At 43.9% G+C, this 18,797-nt stretch overlaps 1 long non-coding RNA gene across 2 annotated transcripts in view; it reads left to right on the top strand.

Annotated features, from left to right (window-relative positions):
- The window catches only part of LOC144582053 (uncharacterized), a 61,757-nt gene extending 43,883 nt beyond the window's left edge, over nucleotides 1-17,874 (top strand). For both annotated transcript variants that reach the window (XR_013533843.1, XR_013533847.1), the window contains one exon: nucleotides 17,217-17,874. This is a non-coding gene — a long non-coding RNA (uncharacterized LOC144582053). The remainder of the gene's footprint in view (nucleotides 1-17,216) is intronic.
- Nucleotides 17,875-18,797: the final 923 nt, after the last annotated feature.

The following is an 18,797-nucleotide window of genomic DNA, read 5'->3' as shown; positions in this document are numbered from 1 at the left end:
TAGTTCAGATGGAACAATGCTTCTTCTATGAACAGCTAGAAAGGTTAGATAAATATATATTTTAAATATATGTTTTAAGTAATCAAAAAGCTACAGAGGAAAATAGGAATTAAGGGGACAAAATCTTGGAGAAAAGAGAACCATACAGAGAATTGAGCTGACATTATGCAGTCACTTTTCTCCTTAGGACATTTTAAAATTCTAGATATAGAGCAAGAAAAGAAATGAAGAATTCAAGCAAAGGGATCAGGGAGAGGATTACTACTAAGAAGCAGAGAAACCAATGAAGCCTTTTACCATCTCACACTAGAAAGACAAAGAGTCATAGAAGCTTGATTTTTATAAGAAAAGAGAATTGAGAAACTGGCCCTGATACTTTGTTGGACTTGCCTGAAGACATTTGCTGAATTCTCAGGTTGTGCTGGGATGGAGGTTGGAGGCCAGATAAAAACCTCTAATAAGTAGTGCACAGGTTTTGGTAATCGCTTATTGCTGAAAAGGGAGATATTAGATGTCAGGCATCCGTAAGTCATCAGGTGAAATACTTAGATGCTATGCCCAACGAGTCGGGGTTGATCTAGAAGTTAACTGAGCCTATAATCACCTTAGTCTCTGAAGGGAACAGAGCATTAATTGCCTACTTGATTTGCTATCAAAGAGAATAGTAATCTCTGAAGGAAGGTAAGATAAAATCATCCACAACCCCTAAAAATATTCATACACAATGCCCAACATTTAATAAAAAGTTACTAGGCATGGCATACCTTATGACTGAAAAACAACAATAGAAAAAACACAATAAAAACAGTTTCAAGGAAAGCCAAATGGTCAAGGTGGCAGGTGCCTGTAATCGTGGCTACCTGGGAGGCTGAGGCAGGGAATCGCTTCAACCAGGAAGGTGGAGGTTGCAGTGAGCTGAGAATGTACCATTGCACTCTGGCCTGGGAAACAAGAGTAAAAACTTCATCTCAAAAAAAAAAAAAAAAGACCAAAAAACAAAACAAAACAAAATGTCAAGATAATAGAGAAAAAATGGAGAATTTTACTAGAAAATTTGCCATAAAAATAGAAATATTAGAACTGAAAATTCAAAACTGAAATTAAGTACTCAAAAGAGCAAATTAGCCATGCAAGACCAAATTAATAGTGAACTAGAAGAAAAGTGAAGACAAAATATCCAAACTGAAGCATTATGTGTAAAAAGGTGGGAAATAAAGAAAAGAAAGCACTGTGTACTTTTAAAATTAAAGTCTGCAAAAGAGAAAAGTACAAGAATGGGTTATGTATCAGTATCTTTTCATGCTGCTATAAATAACTGCCTGAGACCTTGTAATTTATAAAGGAAAGAGGTTTAATTGACTCACAGTTCTGCATGGTTGGAGAAGCTTCAGGAAACTTACAACCATGGTGAAAGAGGAAGGAAACTTGTCCTTCTTCACATGGTGGCAGGAAGAAGAATGAGAGAAGTGCAGAATACAGGGATTGGGGAAGCCCCTCACAGAACTATCAGATCTTGTGAGAACTCACCATCATGAGAACAGCATGGGGGAACTGCCCCCCATAATTCAATCACCTTCCATGAAGTCCCTCTCCTAACATATGGGGAATACAATTCAGATTAAAATTCAAGATGAGATCTGGGTGAGGATACAAAGCCAAACCATGTTAGGTCAGAAGAAATATTTTAATAAATAATGAGCTACAAAATTATCTGAAATTATTAAAAGACAAGCCTTAGATTCAAGCCTACAAACCTAAAGTAAGATGAATTTTAAAAATACAGCCTAAGCACATTATAGCCAAATTGTTAAAATCAAAAACAAATGAAAATCTTTCAGGCAGTTAGATTTTAAAAAGGCACAATAGTTATAAAAGCAACAAAAGACTTAAATTCATTTCTCAACTGAGATGGTGGAAGATAGAGGACAATCAAATAACATTTTAAAAGTGCTGAAAGAGCTAGGTGTGGTAGCTCACACCTATAATCTCAGCTATTTGGAAGGCCAAGGCAGGAGTATCACTTGAGCCCAAGGGTTTGAGACCAGTCTGGGCAACATAGACCCTTTCTAAAAAAAAATAAGAAATAAAGATAAGAAAAGAAAAATGTGCTGAAAGAAAATAATTGCCAATCTAGAACTCTATACCAAGCAAAAATGCTATTCAAAAATGAAGGCTGGCTGGGGGGTGGTGGCTCACACCTGTAATCCCAGCACTTTGGGAGGCCAAGGTGGGTGGATCACCTGAGATCAGGAGTTCAAGACCAGCCTGACCAACATGGAGAAACCCTGTCTCTACTAAAAATACAAAATTAGCTGGGCATAATGGCAGGCGCCTGTAATCCCAGCTACTCAGGAGGCTGACGCAGGGGAGTCACTTGAACCCAGGAGGTGGAGGTTGCTGTGAGCCGAGATTGTGCCATTGCATTCCAGCCTGGGCAAGAAGAGTGAAACTCTATCTCAAAAAAAAAAAAAAAAGAAAAGGAAGGCAAACTAAAGACATTTCCAGATAAACAAGACTGAAAATATTCATCACTAGCAGATGTGAAGTAAAAGAAATACTAAAAGGAATTCTGCAGACAAAGAAAAATGGTTCAGAAGCATGGAAACATGAGAAAATAATAAGGAAATATGAAAAGAGATGATATGAGCGTAAATGTAAATAAATATTCACAATATAAATCAATAATTTAATGTTTTATGGAGATTAAAATGTAGAATAAATATAGGAGCAGAAAAATATAAAACAGATGTTCACGAGAGAAAATAAACAAAACCCAAAGTGTATTATTTGAAAAGAACAATATAATTAATAGATCCTTTAGCATGATATCATAAATAGAAGCAAAGATACAAACTTTCAATATTAGAGGGAAAAATGAAACATCCATCAAGTTATACAGATACTGAATAGATAATAAGGAATATAATCAATAATTATGTCATTTAAAATTGTGGTGAAACTGAGAAATCCTTAGAAAACATAGCTTACCAAAATGGACACAAAGAGAAATTAAAATTTATATATCTATTTTAAAAACCTAACCTATGCAACTGTATTGCATGCTCTGCACATGTACCCCAAAACCTAAAATGCAATAAAAAAAAACAAAACAAAAAACCTAACCTAGAATTAAAAACCTGAACACAAGTAAAGCTCTAGATTTAATGGTTTCATCAGTGATTTCTTTTAAACATTAAATGAAAAAAATAACAACAATCTTATGTAAATCCTTTTAGAGATTAGGAAGACGAAATACTTCCCTACTTTTTTGTAAGGCCAATGTGATCTTAAATGTAAAACATACAAGAAAGGAAAATTATAGACCAATTTCTAGAAGAAAATGGTTTTTTAAAATTGCCAACTAAAAAAGACTAGCACATTACAACAAGTAAGGGTTAATATCAAGAATGTAATATGAGTTTTCCACTTAAAAATCAATCAATTTAATTTGCCACATATAAAAAGAAGTGGGAGTAGTAAGAGAAATTTTCAGTCAGCAACATGTTGTACTTATACAAATCCAAAAGACCACAGAAATAATATAAGAATTATTGTTATTGAAAGTCCTAGCCAGAGCAATCAGGCAAGAGAAAGAAAGAAAGGGCATCCAAATTGGAAAAGAGGAAGCCAAACTATCGCTGGTTGCTGATGAGATGATTGTGTTCTTAGAAAATCCTAATGATTCCTCCAAAGACTCCTAGATTTGATAAAATAATTCAGTAAAGTTTCAGATTACAAAATCAATGTACACAAAACAGTTTCACTGCTATACACCAAAAACAACCAGGCTGAGAATCAAATCAAGAACTCAATCCCTTTTACAATAGCTGTAAAAGAAAAATATACATAGGAAGATGCTTAACCAAAGAGATGAAAGATCTTTACAAGGAGAACTATAAAACATTGCTGAAGGAAATTATAGATGACACAAAAAACGGAAATATATTTCATATTCATGGATTGAAAGGATCAATATCATGAAAATGACCATACTGCCCAAAGCAATCTACAGATTCAATGCAATTCCTGTCAAAATACTGACATCGTTTTTCACAGAATTAGAAAAATGATCCCAAAATTGATATGGATCCTAAAAATAACCTGAATAGCCAAAGCAATCCTAAACAAAAAGAACAGATCTAGTGGCATCACATTACTCGACTCCAAATTATACTATAAGACTATAATAGCCAAAACAGGATGGTACTTGTATAAAAGTAAATACATAGACCAATGGAACATAATAGAAAACCCAAAAATAAAACCACATACTTACAACCAACTGATTTTTGACAAAGCATGCAAAAACATAAATTGGGGAAAGGATACCCTATTCAACAAATAGTGCTGTGAAACTGGATACCCACATGTAGCAGAAAGAAACTGGATCCCTTTCTCTCATCATATAAAAAAATCAACTCAAGATGGATTGAAGTCTTCAATCGTCACTTGAAGCCATAAAAATTCTAGAAGAAAACCTAGGAAAAACTCTTGTGGACATTAGCCAAGTGGAGAATTTATGATTAAGACCCCTAAAGGAAATACAACAAAAGCAAAAGTAAATAAATGAGACCTAATTAAACTAAAAAGCTTCTGCATGACAATTATCAGAGTAAACAAACAATTCACAGAATGGGAGAAAATATTTGAAAACTATGCATCCAACAAAGAATAATACCCAGAATCTACAAGGAACACAAACAAATCAGTAAGAAAAAAACAAATAATCCCATCAAAAAGTGAGCAAATGACATGATTAGACATTTTTCAAAAGATGTACAAATGACCAACAAAAATGAGAAAATACTCAACATCATTAATCATCAGGAAATGCAAATAAAACTACAGTGAGATACCATCTTACCCCGGCTAGAATGGCCTTTATTAAAAAGTCAAAAAACAATGTTGGTATTGAGGTGAAAGGGGAATATATATATATTTTTTTTAGATAGGGTCTGTCTCTGTCATTCAGAGTAGAGTGCAGTGGCATGAACATGGCTCATTGCAGCCTCAAACCACTGGGCTCAAGTCATGCTCCTACCTCAGCCTCCCAAGTAGCTGGGGCAACAGATATGTGCCACCATGCCTGGCTAATTAAAAAAATTTGTTTTGTAGAGACAGGGTCTCACTATATTGCCCAGGCTGACCTTGAACTCCTGGGCTCAAGTGATCCTCCCACCTCAGCCTCCCAAAGTGCTGGAATTACAGGCATGAGCCACGTCACCCAGCCACAAATGCTTACACACTACTGGTGGGAATATAAATTAGTGCAACCTCTAAAAATAGTATGGAGATTTCTCAAAGAAATAAAAGTAGATCTAGGTCAGGTGTAGAGGCTCACGCCTGTAATTCTAGCATTTTGGTGGCTCATGCCTCAAATTCTAGCATTTTGGGAGACCAAGGCAAGAGGATTCCTTGATCCCTGGAGTTCCAGACCAGCCTGGGCAACATGATGAGACCTTGTCACTAAAAAGGAAAAATCAAAAAAGTAAAAAGTTAGCCAGGCCTGGTGTTGCCAGCCTATGGTCCCAGCTATTCAGGAGGCTGAAGTAGGAGGATTGCTTGAGCCCAGGAGGTAGAGGCTTCAGTGGGCCATTTTCATGCCAATGCACTGTAGCTTGGGTGACAGACTGAGTCCTTGTCTCAAAAAAAAAAAAAAAAAAAGGTAGATCTATTATTTGGTGTAGCAAACCCACCACTATGTATCGACCCCCCCAACAAGAAGTCATTATTTAAAAAACAAACAAAAAACACCCGCACATATATATTTATTGCAGCACAATTCACAATTGCAAAGATGTGGAACCAACCTAAGTGTTCATAAGTTGATGAATGGATAAAGAAAACATTTTATATATATATATAAAAAACAGTGAGAACTACTCAGCCATGAAAAAGAAGGAAATGATGTCTTTCGCAGCAACTTGGATGGAGCTGGAGGTCATTATTCTAAGTGAAGTAACTCAGGAATGGAAAACCAAATACCGTATTTTCTCACTTGTAAAATGGGAGCTAAGCTATGGGTATGCAAAGGCAAACAGAGTGGTAGAATGGACATTGGAGACTCAGAAGGGAGAAGGGTGAAATGAGAATGAGGAATAAAATACTGCATATTGGGTGTAGTGTACACTACTCACATGACAGGTACACTAACCTCTCAGACTTTCTGCTATACGATTAATTAATATAACCAAAACCACTTGTACCCTTAAAGCTGTTGAAATTAAGGGCCAGGCACGGTGGCTCATGCCTGTAATCCCAGCACTTTGGGAGGCCGAGGCGGGTGGATCACTAGGTCAAGAGATAGAGACCAGGCCAACATGGTGAAACCACGTCTCTACTAAAAATGCAAAAAATTAGCTGGGCATGGTGGCGCGTGCCTGTAATCCCAGCTACTCAGGAGGCTGAGGCAGAATTGCCTGAATCCAGGAGGCGGAGGTTGCGGTGAGCCGAGATCGCGCCATTGCACTCCAGCCTGGGTAAGAAGAGCGAAACTCCGTCTCAAAAAAAAAAACTGTTGAAATTAAAAAAGGAAAAAAATGGTTATTAATATAGAATAACTATAGGTAAATTTAACAATTTTGTGAAATAAGATCAACGTACAAAAATCAAGTTTTTAAATATTAACAACAAAGTAACAAAAAAATGAAATGAGGAAGATACTATTTACAAAAAATGAAATACCTTAGAATAAATCTAATAAAAGATGTAAAAAATCTTTTGAAGTCGCTGTAAATAAATGGAGGGTTGTATCATGTTAATGGGTTAGAAGACTCAATATTGTAATAATTTTAGTTCTCCCCAAATTGATAGATTTAATTTAATCCTAATGAAACTCCCAGCAGGTTTATATAAAAATAAGCTGATTTGGCCAGGCGTGGTGGCTCATGCCTGTAATCCCAGCACTTTGGGAGTCCAAGGCGGGGATCACATGAGGTCAGGAGTTCAAGACCGCCTGACCAATATGATGAAACCCTGTCTCTACTAAAAATACAAAAATTAGCTGGCATGGTGGTGGGCTGCTTGGGAGGCTGAGACAGGAGAATTGCTTGAACCTGGGAGGCGGAGTTTGCAGTAAGCTGAGATCACACCACTCTACTCCAGTCTGGGCAATAGAGCCAGACTCTGCCTCAAAAAACAAAACAAAACAAAACAAAACTGATTCTGAAATATATGTAAAAACAAATCTGCCACAAAGGTATTCTTGAAGAACATTTGTAGATATTACTACTAGATACTAAGACTTAAAGTGATCATAATTGAGACAGTGTGGTAATAGCACAGATAGACAAACTAATCAGATAACAGAAAAGAAAAATCCAGAAATAGACCAGCATTGATTTTTTTTTTTATATAGTGCAATCGGTATGGTCTTCTCAATAAATGGTACTATGTCAATCAGAGTAAAATAAATGTGTCCAGAACCTTTCTTCTTTGTAAAAATCACAAGAAGGATTTTAGACCTAATGTAAAAGATTAAACTAATAAAGCTTTCACAAGAAAACATAAGAGAATATCTTTATGACTTTGGGGTTGGCAAAGACTTCATTAAAAAGTACTCATTATACTTTATTGATATATTGAAAAATTGGGCTACAAGAATAAGAGCTGCTATTTCTCGAAAGACACCATAGTGGGAGCAAAGGCAAACTACACAGTTGAAGTAGATATTTGCAGAGTATACACTTGGCAAAGGACTTGTATTCTATAAAGGATTTAAAGCCTCATTAAAATCAATAAAGGAAAAATAGTCAATGCAATAAAAGTTCATGTGAATGCAGAGGGCAAAGCTTGCTTTGGAAGCATAAGGCCTTTGACAGGACAGCATGAGGAAGTGCTGGTACACTTGGGGTGGGTCCTGAGTTGACACAGTGAGGGAAAGGAGCCCCTTACAGTAGGGAATCCATTTGGGATTTCAAGCTGGTTTAGAGACACCTTGATTTAACGCAATCATACTTCAGGCTCTCAAATGACTCTAGCCGACCCGCCTTATGTATGTGTATATGTGTGTGTGTGTGTGTGAGTGTGTGTATGGCCACACTATACTATAATGATAGTATTTAGAGCTCCATCCCCTTCTTCCTCTATTTCTATGAATTCTCCTCGTCTTTGCCCTTTGTTTCCTGTGCCCCTACTAAATTCCATCTCACTTTTTTATTCCTCCTGTTTTCATCTCTTTTCTTCCCAACTAAGGTGGGATATAGCATTGGTTTTGGTGTTGTTTTAAATTCCCACAAACTATCACTAACTTATGGTAGTTGTGTAGGTGGACTACACAAGCTTTACTGAAAAGCTTTGGAGGCAGTGGCAGGGGCAGGTGGACAGGGGCAGTGGTCATGAGGATAAGTGAGCACCAATAGTTAGACTTCCTTGTTCTCATTTCTGCAGTCACTCTCATCTCCCCAGCCCCACTTTCCCAGTTTGCTCAGTTGCAAGGTCCTATCCCCCTACCTGAAAGTTTTTCAGGAAACTCCAGATTCTTTATTATGTAGACTAAACCATTTAGCTCTTTCTTTGTCTCACTCTTCTGCCTTTTGTGATCCTGTCTTATGGCTGATCTTTCAGCAAACTCCATTGACAGGTTTCACTAAGCAAAGGGAAACCATCTAAAGAGGGATTTGGGGACTATGTTAAAGAATAATTATTTAAAATCCCAAATTGAATTCATTAATGTAAGACACACCTTTCACTCCTCCTGGAACCTGGTTCTTACACCAAGTTCTGCCTTTTTTTTTCTTAAAAATTTTTCCAGGGAGTTCACACTCCATTGCCTAGGATGGTTACAAACTATGGGTTCTTGGCCTCTCAATGCAATACAAATTGACATGAGGCTCAAAGAGTTTTCCCCAAGAAAACTTCATTGGAGCTTATGCATAGGCATAAGGGAGGCAGGACAAGATAGAGAATTTCCTCATTGACTCTGAAAAGAGCCTGTTGGGATTCTAGCCTGGAATTCTTTATGTAAAAGGCATAGTTAAACATTGTGAGAACAATGAAGAAGAACAATGTATAGAATGGCTATTTTCTTAGTATGACTAAAGCCTTGGGCTTAGTAGATATGGCATCAGTGAGGTAGTGGTGTGGTTTTCTGATCAGTGGATATGTGTGAAAGAATGCTCTAGTGGGGTTGAGCTAAAGCCAAGTCCCTTTCCTACTCTGTCTCAGGCAGAAAAATGTGAAAAGACTGGCCTAGCCCCCCAGTGACATCTTTCTCCTGTGTTGGATGCTTCCTGCCCTTGAACACTGTACTCCCAAGTTCTTTAGTTTTGGAACTCGGACTGGCTCTTCTTGCTCCTCAGCAGGCAGATGACCTATTGTGGAACTTCATGATCATGTAATTTAATACTTAATAAACTACCCTTTATATATATGTGTGTATATATGTATGTATATATGTGTGTGTGTGTGTATATGTGTGTGTGTATATATGTATGTATATATATATAAAGGGTAGATTATATATATACATATTCCATTAGTCCTGTCCCTCTGAGAACCCTAACACAGATTTTGGTACCAGGAGTGGTTCTAGAGGAAAAGAATATTAAAAATGGAGTTATTTCATTGGTTTTGGGGTTCCTGGAGTTGGCTACTTAATATGATTAGACCCAAAAATGCTAAGGACTCTACTTCTAATAATATGGAGAACACTGATAGTCCTTGGCTTGAACTGTTTAGAGAGTTATTCCAAATAAATGCATCTGACACTCCTGATTCATTGCTCATGAGAGGCAAGGAGTTTATGACTTTATACGTAATTCCTTTGACCATGTGTGGAGAACCAAAGAACATAATGAAGGTAGCCGGTTGCTCTTAAGTTCAGTGGACAAAGTGATGAAAGACAACGAAGAACTCGGGGATTCTATCTCCCAGCTTCAGAAGCAGATACTGAGCCTCAAATCTGCTAAGATTGCCCTGAGGAAGTCTTATCTCCTGTAGAGCTCTTTCTCTAGAAACAGAGGTGGCAGGGGCCAAGTGGTAGCACTCAACCATTAAAGGCAAGGTGGGTGTAGCTACTGTAGTGGACAGCAGAGGCAAAGCAGCCTCTGTATACTCAGACAGACATACAGTAATGTATGTCAGCCACTACATTACTGACAACTTATGCAGTGAATCTTTCTCCCATCCTTCCTCAAGGAGACCTCCAGCCTTTTACCAGGATAACTGTGCGCTGGGGAAGGGGAAATGATCAGACATTTCAGGAACTATTAGACACTGACTCTGAGCTCACATCGATTCTAGGGGACCCAAAATGTCACTGTGGTACTCCAGTTGAAGTAGGGGCTTATGAAGGTCAGATAATTAATGAGTTTTAGCTTAGGTCCAACTTATAGTAGGTCCACTGATTCCTGTTCAGCTTTCCCATTTGGCCTTTGCAGAAGACAGATGGGTCTTGGAGAATGACAGTGGATTATTGTAAGCTAAACCAAGTGGTGACTCTAATTGCAGCTGCTGTACCAGCTGTAGTTTCATTGAGTGAGCAAATTAACACATCTGCTGGAACCTGGTATGCCACCATTGACTTGGCAAATGCATTTTTTTTTTTTTGAGATGGAGTTTTGCTCTTGTTACCCATGCTGGAGTGCAATGGCACACTCTTGGCTCACTGCAACCTCTGCCTCCTGGGTTCAGGCAATTCTCCTGCCTCAGCCTCCTGAGCAGGTAGGATTACAGGCACGCACCACCATGCCCAGCTAATTTTTTGTATTTTTAGTAGAGCTGGGGTTTCACCATCTTGACCAGGATGGTCTCGATCTCCTGACCTCGTGATCCACCGGCCTCGGCCTCCCAAAGTGCTGGGATTACAGGCATAAGCCACTGCGCCCGGCCCGGCAAATGCATTTTTCTCCATTCCTGTCCATAAGGCCCACCAGAAGCAATTTGCTGTCAGCTGGTAACGCCAGTAATATGCTTCTAGTGTTCTACCTCAGGGGTATATCAACTCTCTGGCTTTGTAGTATAATCTTACTCAGAGAGACCTTGATCACTTTTTGCTTCTGCAAGAAGTCCATTACATTGATGACATTATGCTGATTAGATCCAGTGAGCAAGAAGTAGTAAATACACTGGTCTTATTGTTGAGACATTTGCATGCCAGAGGATGGGAAATACATCCAACTAAAATTCAGGGAACTTCTACTTCAGTAACATTTCTAGTGGTCCAGTGGTGTGGCCTGTTGAGATATTTCTTCTAAGGTAAAGGATAAATTGCTGCATTTGACCCCTCATGCAACCAAGGAAGAAGCACAATGCCTAGGGGGTCTATTTGGATTTTGGAGGCAACACATTCTTCAATTGGGTGTGTTACTCCAGTACATTTATTGAGTAACCTGAAAGGCTGCCAGTTTTGAGTCAGGTCCAGAACAGGAGAAGGCTCGGCATCAGGTCCAGGCCGCTGTACAAGCTGCTCTGCCACTTGGGCCATATGACCCACCAGGTCCAGTGGTGCTTGAGGTGTCAGCAGCAGATAGGGATGCTATTTGGAGCCTTTGGCAGGCCCCCATTAGGGAATCACAGCAGAGGACTCTAGGATTTTGGAGCAAGGCCCTACCATCTTCTGCAGGTAACTACTCTCCTTTTGAGAGGTAGCTCTTGGACTGTTACTGGGCATTGGTGGAAACTGTTTGACTATGGGTCATCAAGTCACCCATAGGACCTGAACTACCTATCATGAACCCATCTAGCCATGAAATGGGTTGTGCACAGCAGCATTCCATCATCAAATGGAAGTGGTATATAATGTGATTGGGTTTAAGCAGGTCCTGAAGGCACAAGTAAGTTACATGATTAAGTGGCTCAAATGCCCATGTTCTTTACTCCCACCATGCCTTCTCTCCCCCAGCATGCACCAATGGTCTCATGGGGCATTCCCTAGGCTCAGTTGACAGAAGAAGGGAAAAGTAGGGCCTGGTTCACAGATGGTTCTGCACAATATGCAGGCACCACCCAAAAGTGGACAGCTGTAGCACTACAGCCCCTTTCTAGGACATTTCTGAAGGACAGTGGTGAAGGGAAGTCTTTGTAGTGGGCAGAACTTTGAGTAGTGCACCTGGTTGTGCACTTTGCATGGGAGGAGAAATGGCCAGATGTGTGATTATATACTGATTCATGGGCTGTAGGCAATGGTGTTTGGCTGGATTGTCAGAGACTTGGAAGAAACATGATTGGAAAATTGGTGACAAAGATATTTCAGGAGGAGGTATGTGGATGGACTTATCTGAGTGGCCAAAAACTGTGAAGATATTTGTATCCCATGTGAGTGCTCACTGTTTGGAAAACTCTGCCCCTACCGTGAAAGCTCTCTTTCCCTCCCCCACAAAGAGGCTCCCTTATCTCTCACTCTACATACCGCTCTAGCCTTCCCGCCCGGCCGCAGCCACCTCCCGCCCGGCAACTGGTTGACCAATCACCGCCCGCCTCATTAGCTCTCCCCAACTTCCCGCTGCCCAGCTTCCCTGCCTCCCAGTTTCCCGCTGCCCAGCTTCCCTGCCTCCCAGTTTTCCGCCGCCCAGCTTCCCTGCCTCCCAGTTTCCCGCCACCCAGCTTCCCCGCCCAGTGGTTCAAACTGACCAACCGTTGCCCGCCACCTCGGCTCTCTCAGCTCCCCACTCCCTCAGCCCTTCAGCCCCCTATAAAAGAACCCTGCACCTCTGAGTGGCGCGGCCATTTTCCTCTCCTTCCCGGCTGGTCCACCCGGAGGCTCTTTCCTCTCAATAAAGCCTGAACTTAAAGATTTTCTTCTAACCTGCGGCCCAGTTTTTTCCGAACGAGCTCAGTCCTCCCGCAGAGGGTAGGTCGGACAAGTGGTGCCGAAACCTGGGAGCTGGGGCCATTGGCCCGGCCATGGACCCCTCCCCCGACCTACCCAACACTGGCCCTGCCACCTCCACGCTCCGATTAAGGTAAGCCAAGTTTTTTCTTGCTTTACCCCCCCTTCCCTTCTCCTCCTCCTATGGCACGGTGCAGTTGCTCCCCTCTGGCATTCCGCACGGACTCCTCGCCTAGTCTCAGCCGAGCCGAGGTAGTCCTCCGTTCCGGCTCCAGGAGCCTTCCGAGGGGTAGCTGCCAGACGGGGGATGCCCCTCTGACTGCTTCCCTAACCGTACTTAACTGTACTCCGGGGAATTTGCAACGAAAAGGGATGCCTTTTCTTTGCATCTACCCAACCGCGCTGGAGGGTCTGTAGCTGCACCTGCCATGGGAAATTCGGAGTCCAAAATACCTCCCAGCACCCCCCTTGGGTGCTTGCTGCGAAATTTTACCAAGTTGGGATACTCCCAAACCCTCAGAAAGAAAAAGCTTGTCTTCCTGTCCCAGGTGGCTTGGCCCCAATACAAACTCAGTAACCAGTCACATTGGCCCTCGACTGGCACTTTCGATTTCAACACCCTCCGAGATCTCGACAATTTTTGTCGCCACATGGGCAAGGACAATGAAATTCCTTACGTTCAGGCTTTTTGGGACCTCCGTACCCACCCCGACCTATGTTCTTCCTGCTCCACCTACCAAATCCTCTTAGCTCGTACCCCTTGTAAATCTTCCTCCACTACCTCTCCCCCTCCCTACTCCTCACCAGAGGATCTGCCTGAACATCTGTCCCCTCCTGCCAATCTCAGCAACCAGTCGCCATCAACAGCACGCTCTTCCCCCATTCCCTCTGCACCTCCTACCTCAGAAACCATGCCTTGCTCTTCCTCTCTCCCTCTGGGCCCCCTCCCGCAGAGGCCACACTTCCTCTTGCCTCTCCAGTGGCGGCCCACACCCGCTCTCACCAACCAACTATCCTGGCCCCACTCCGAGAAGTAGCAGGCGCTGAAGGTTTAGTCAGGGTCCATGTCCCTTTCTCACTCCAAGACCTGTCCCAAATTGAGAAACATTTAGGATCCTTCTCAGCCGACCCGTCCACCTATATTAAGGAATTCCAATACCTCACTCAAGCCTACAGCCTCACTTGGCATGATATTCGCGTTATCTGCTCCTCCACCCTCACTGTAAAAGAGAACGAGCACATCCTAGCTGCAGCCAGAAACCAAGCAGACAAAGATCATGCTATAGATGACCAGATCCCTTTAGGCCCCGAAGTAATCCCAGGTGAAGACCCCCAATGGGACTATCAGGCTAGTCGAGGGTCTCATATACCCAAGAGAGACCGCATGAGTAGATACGTCCTCAGGGGAATGGATAATGTATCTAACAAAGTTGTAAACTATGATAAACTAAGAGAAATCACCCAACTACCTGATGAGAATCCCGCCCTTTTTCTCGCCCGCTTACAAGAAGCCCTAGTCTGGTAAACTCGGCTAGATCCAGCCTCCCAAAACGGGGCCACTGTACTAGCCTCCCATTTTATCTCCCAATCAGCACCCTACATAAAAAGAAACTAAAGAAAGCAGAAGAGGGGCCGGAGACTCCCATCCAAGACCTGGTAAAAATGGCCTTTAAAGTATTCAATGCCAGGGAAGATGCAGCTGAGGCTGCCCGCCAAACTCGCATGAAACAGAAGGTTGCCCTCCAGACCCAAGCCCTAGTGGCAGCCCTAAGGCCAGCAGGGAACCAGAAGCCCAAGGCCGAAACCCGTACCCCTCCAGGGGCATGTTTCAAATGTGGAAGGGAAGGACACTGGTCCCGGGCCTGTCCACAACCACGGCCACCAACTAAGCCTTGCCCTACCTGTCAGCTCCCGGGACACTGGAAGTCAGACTGCCCCAGCTTCCTCAGGGTGCCGGTTCCTCAAAACAGACACACTGGCGTTACGCAGCCGGCGGTCACCCTCGGTAGGGAGGAGCCTGTCTGTCAGGAGCCGACCTCTGAGGGAGCTCCATTCCCCAGTCTACTAGGCCTGCTAGACAACTAGCGGGGCCCTGGCTCCCCGACTCCGGTTACCCTCGCCGAGCCTACGGCCACACTTCAGGTAGCGGGTAAAAGTGTCTCCTTCTTGCTGGACATGGGGCTACCTACTCCATACTTCCTTCCTATTCTGGCCGTCTTACCCCTTCCCAGGTCTCGGTCATGGGAATCGACGGGACCCCGAGTATCCCCTACCAAACCCCACCACTCATGTGCTCATATAACTCCACTCCATTTACCCACTCCTTTTTAATAATCCCCACCTGCCCAGTACCCCTCCCGGGATGAGACATCCTTTCAAAGTTAAAGGCCGTCATAACCTTCCCCACCGCCAACCCACACAGCCTCTTTCTCCTAGCCCTCACCTCAGATACTGAACCCCAAAAAACCCTATCCGAACTACTCCCCGGAGTCCACCCTCAGGTCTGGGACATTAACAACCCGTCTGTAGCTACACACCACCAGCCAGTTCAGGTCCACCTTAAAGACTCCTCGCCTCGTTTTCTCTCCCGCCCTCAATTTCCCATCTCTAAAGCCCACCATATGGGTATCCGACCCATCATAGAGAAACTAAAAGCTCAAGGCCTCCTAATCCCCATTAACTCCCCATGTAATACCCCCATCCTCCCAGTACGAAAACCCTCAGGACAATATAGACTGGTCCAGGACTTGCACTTAATCAGTGAAGCCGTAATTCCCATACATCCAGTTGTCTCCAACCCATACACCATTCTCTCTCTCACATTCCCCCAGGGACCACCTGCTTCTCAGTCTTAGACCTAAAAGATGCCTTCTTCACTATACCTCTACACCCCAACTCCTACTTTGTCTTTGCCTTCACTTGGGATGATCCCATTATGAACATGTCCCAACAACTGGCTTGGGCAGTCCTTCCACAGGGCTTCTGAGATAGCCCCCACCTGTTCGGCCAGGCACTCGCCACCGACCTGCTCCACTGCAAACTCAAGCCCTCTCACCTCCTCCAGCTGGATCGAAGCTTACCCCACAGCCTCTGAGTCTGCAGGGACGGTAGCCACTCATCTCATTCAAGACGTCATCCCACGCTAGGACTCCCGGCCACCAGTCAGACAACAGCCCAGCCTTTGTCTCCAAGGTTACTAATGCTGTCTCTACCTCTTTAGGAATTCAGTGGAAGCTACACACCGCCTACCATCCTCAGTCCTCTGGTAAGGTAGAACGGGCCAATGGCCTAATAAAGGAGCATCTGACCAAGCTCATGCTTGAGCTCCGCCAATCCTGGGTAACCTTGCTTCCTATCGCCCTCACCAGGTTAAGAGCAAGCCCCGGAGGCCCATCACAGCTTAGCCCGTTTGAGCTGCTGTATGGTTGCCCCTTCCTACTTTCAACTCCCCCACCGCCAGAAACCACTCCTCTAGACAGTTACCTCCCTTACTTTACTCTTCTTCGAAACCTTCTCCGAGAGCACGCGGACGCCTCTCTTCCCCAACCCACCCAGCCATCCGAAAGTACACAAAAAGTCTTCCCCGGAGACTTAATTCTTATTAAATCCCTCTCCCAAAAGCCCCTCGCCCCCAAGTGGGAGGGACCATACACCATCATTCTCACCACCTTATCAGCCATAAAAGTCGCTAAAGTCCCTTCTTGGGTTCACCTGTCCCGAGTAAAAGGCCCCTCATGGACCCCCCTCATGCTGGAAGGCTGTTCCTACTGGCCCTTTATCTGTCAAACTTACCAAAGCCTAGCAGCCACATCCCTTACAGATGGAGATTTTACCTGACCGAGAACTATACCAAAACCACCTTCATCTGTAACACCCCCCCATACAGCCACAACCATCTTCTTGCAACTTCCGACTGCCCTGCAGCCAGATGCTGAAGCACCAAATGCTACAAGCACCGCTCCACCGCACCCGGCGGGCTGCTTTTCTACCCCTAGCCATAGGCCTCTCCCTGGTAACCTCGGCACTTGCAGCTGGACTGGGAGGAGGAGCACTAACCCACTCTCACCAAGCTATAGCCCGGCTAACCTCACAATTCCAAACTGCTGTTGAAGACTCTACTGAGTCGTTAGCATCACTCCAACGACAGATTACCTCAGTTGCCCAAGTTGCCTTACAGAACCGAAGAGCCCTGGACCTGCTCACCGCCGAACGAGGAGGAACCTGCATCTTCCTACAGGAAGAGTGCTGTTACTACATCAATGAATCCGGCCTAGTAGAAACCCGAATCGAGAACCTCCAGAAACTCAGAACTAACCTGCAGAATCAAAAATTCTCGGCTGAAGCCACGGCGTGGTGGTCTTCCTCTATGTATATCCTCTTGTCCCCATTGCTTGGGCCCCTAATAGCTGTTTGCCTAATCTTACTTATTGCTCCTTGCTTTCTACAGTTCCTACAGCGGCGCTTTCAAGAACTAACTCGAGTCACCATCCACCAGATGCTGCTCCAACCTTACCCTGAACGAGTGCTAGAAGCGGACCTCTCCCCGAACATCCAGGCTCCTTAGGAAAAGAAACCTCTTCAGAACCCCCCGTCGACCCTTGTCAACAGGAAGTAGCCAGAGAGACAACCGACGCCCCTGACCCCCTCTTTTCTTCTTTTCTTTTAAGGAGTCGGGAATGTTTGGAAAACTCTGCCCCTACCGTGAAAGGTCTCTTTCCCTCCCCCACAAAGAGGCTCCCTTATCTCTTACTCTACATACCGCTCTAGCCTTCCCGCCCGGCCGCAGCCACCTCCCACCCAGCAACCGGTTGACCAATCACCGCCCGCCTCATTAGCTCTCCCCAACTTCCCGCCGCCCAGCTTCCCCGCCTCCCAGTTTCCCGCCGCCCAGCTTCCCCGCCTCCCAGTTTCCCGCCGCCCAGCTTCCCCACCCAGTGGTTCAAACTGATCAACCGTTGCCCGCCACCTTGGCTCTCTCAGCTCCCCACTCCCTCATCCCTTCAGCCCCCTATAAAAGAACCCTGCACCTCTGAGCGGCACGGCCATTTTCCTCTCCTTCCTGGCTGGTCCGCCCGGAGGCTCTTTCCTCTCAATAAAGCCTGAACTTAAAGATTTTCTTCTAACCTGCGGCCCGGTTTTTTCTGAACGAGCTCAGTCCTCCTGCAGAGGGTAGGTCGGACACTCACCAATGGGTGGCCACAGCAGAGGAGGATTTTAATAATCAAGTGGATAGGGTGACCTCTTGATTATATTGGACCTCTTCCATCATGAAAAGGGCAGAGGTTTGTCATCACTAGAATAGACACTTACTCCAGATATGGCTTTGTCTATCCTGCATTCAATGCTTCTGTCAAGGCTACCATCCATGGACTCAGGGAATGCGTTATCCACCATCGTGGTATTCCACACAGCATTGCCTCTGAATGCTCTGAATCAGCACTTAATATATGATACTGTTACTTCCATAGCCAGGATTCATGGGTCCACGAATCAAGGGGTGGGAGTGGAAATGGCACAACTCACCATCACCCCTAGTGATCCACTAGCAAAATTTTGCTTCCTGTTCCTGTGACATTACGTTCTGTTGGCCTAGAAGTCTTAGTCCCAGAGGGAAGAACACTGCCACCAGGAGACACAGCAATGATTCAATTAAACTGGAAATTAAGATTGCCACCTGGACACTTTGGACTCCTCCTACCTTTAAATCAACAGTCTTAAGAAGGGAGTTACAGTATGGGTGGGGGTGATTGACCTGACCTATCAAGATGAAATCAGTCTACTACTCCATGACAAGGGTAAGGAAGAGTCAGCATGGAATACAGGAGATCCGTTAGGACATCTCTTAGTATTACTGAAGCAGGAGGGGTCACAAACCAACCTCTCCAACACTGAACTGGGAAGGAAGTGGTGTTTTATTTGGTCAGGAGCTGCAGTGGCATAGATACTGAATAACTGAGCTCCCCAACAAAGAAAATTCTTACCCTTTTAAAGACTTACAACTCTAGAGGTTACATGTGAAAGGGTTTGA

The sequence above is a fragment of the Callithrix jacchus genome, chromosome 4, assembly GCF_049354715.1.
Source record: "Callithrix jacchus isolate 240 chromosome 4, calJac240_pri, whole genome shotgun sequence".
Lineage (NCBI taxonomy): Eukaryota > Metazoa > Chordata > Mammalia > Primates > Cebidae > Callithrix > Callithrix jacchus.
The sequence above is the reverse complement of the archived record's forward strand: the minus strand, read 5'-3'. Positions and strand labels throughout refer to the sequence as shown.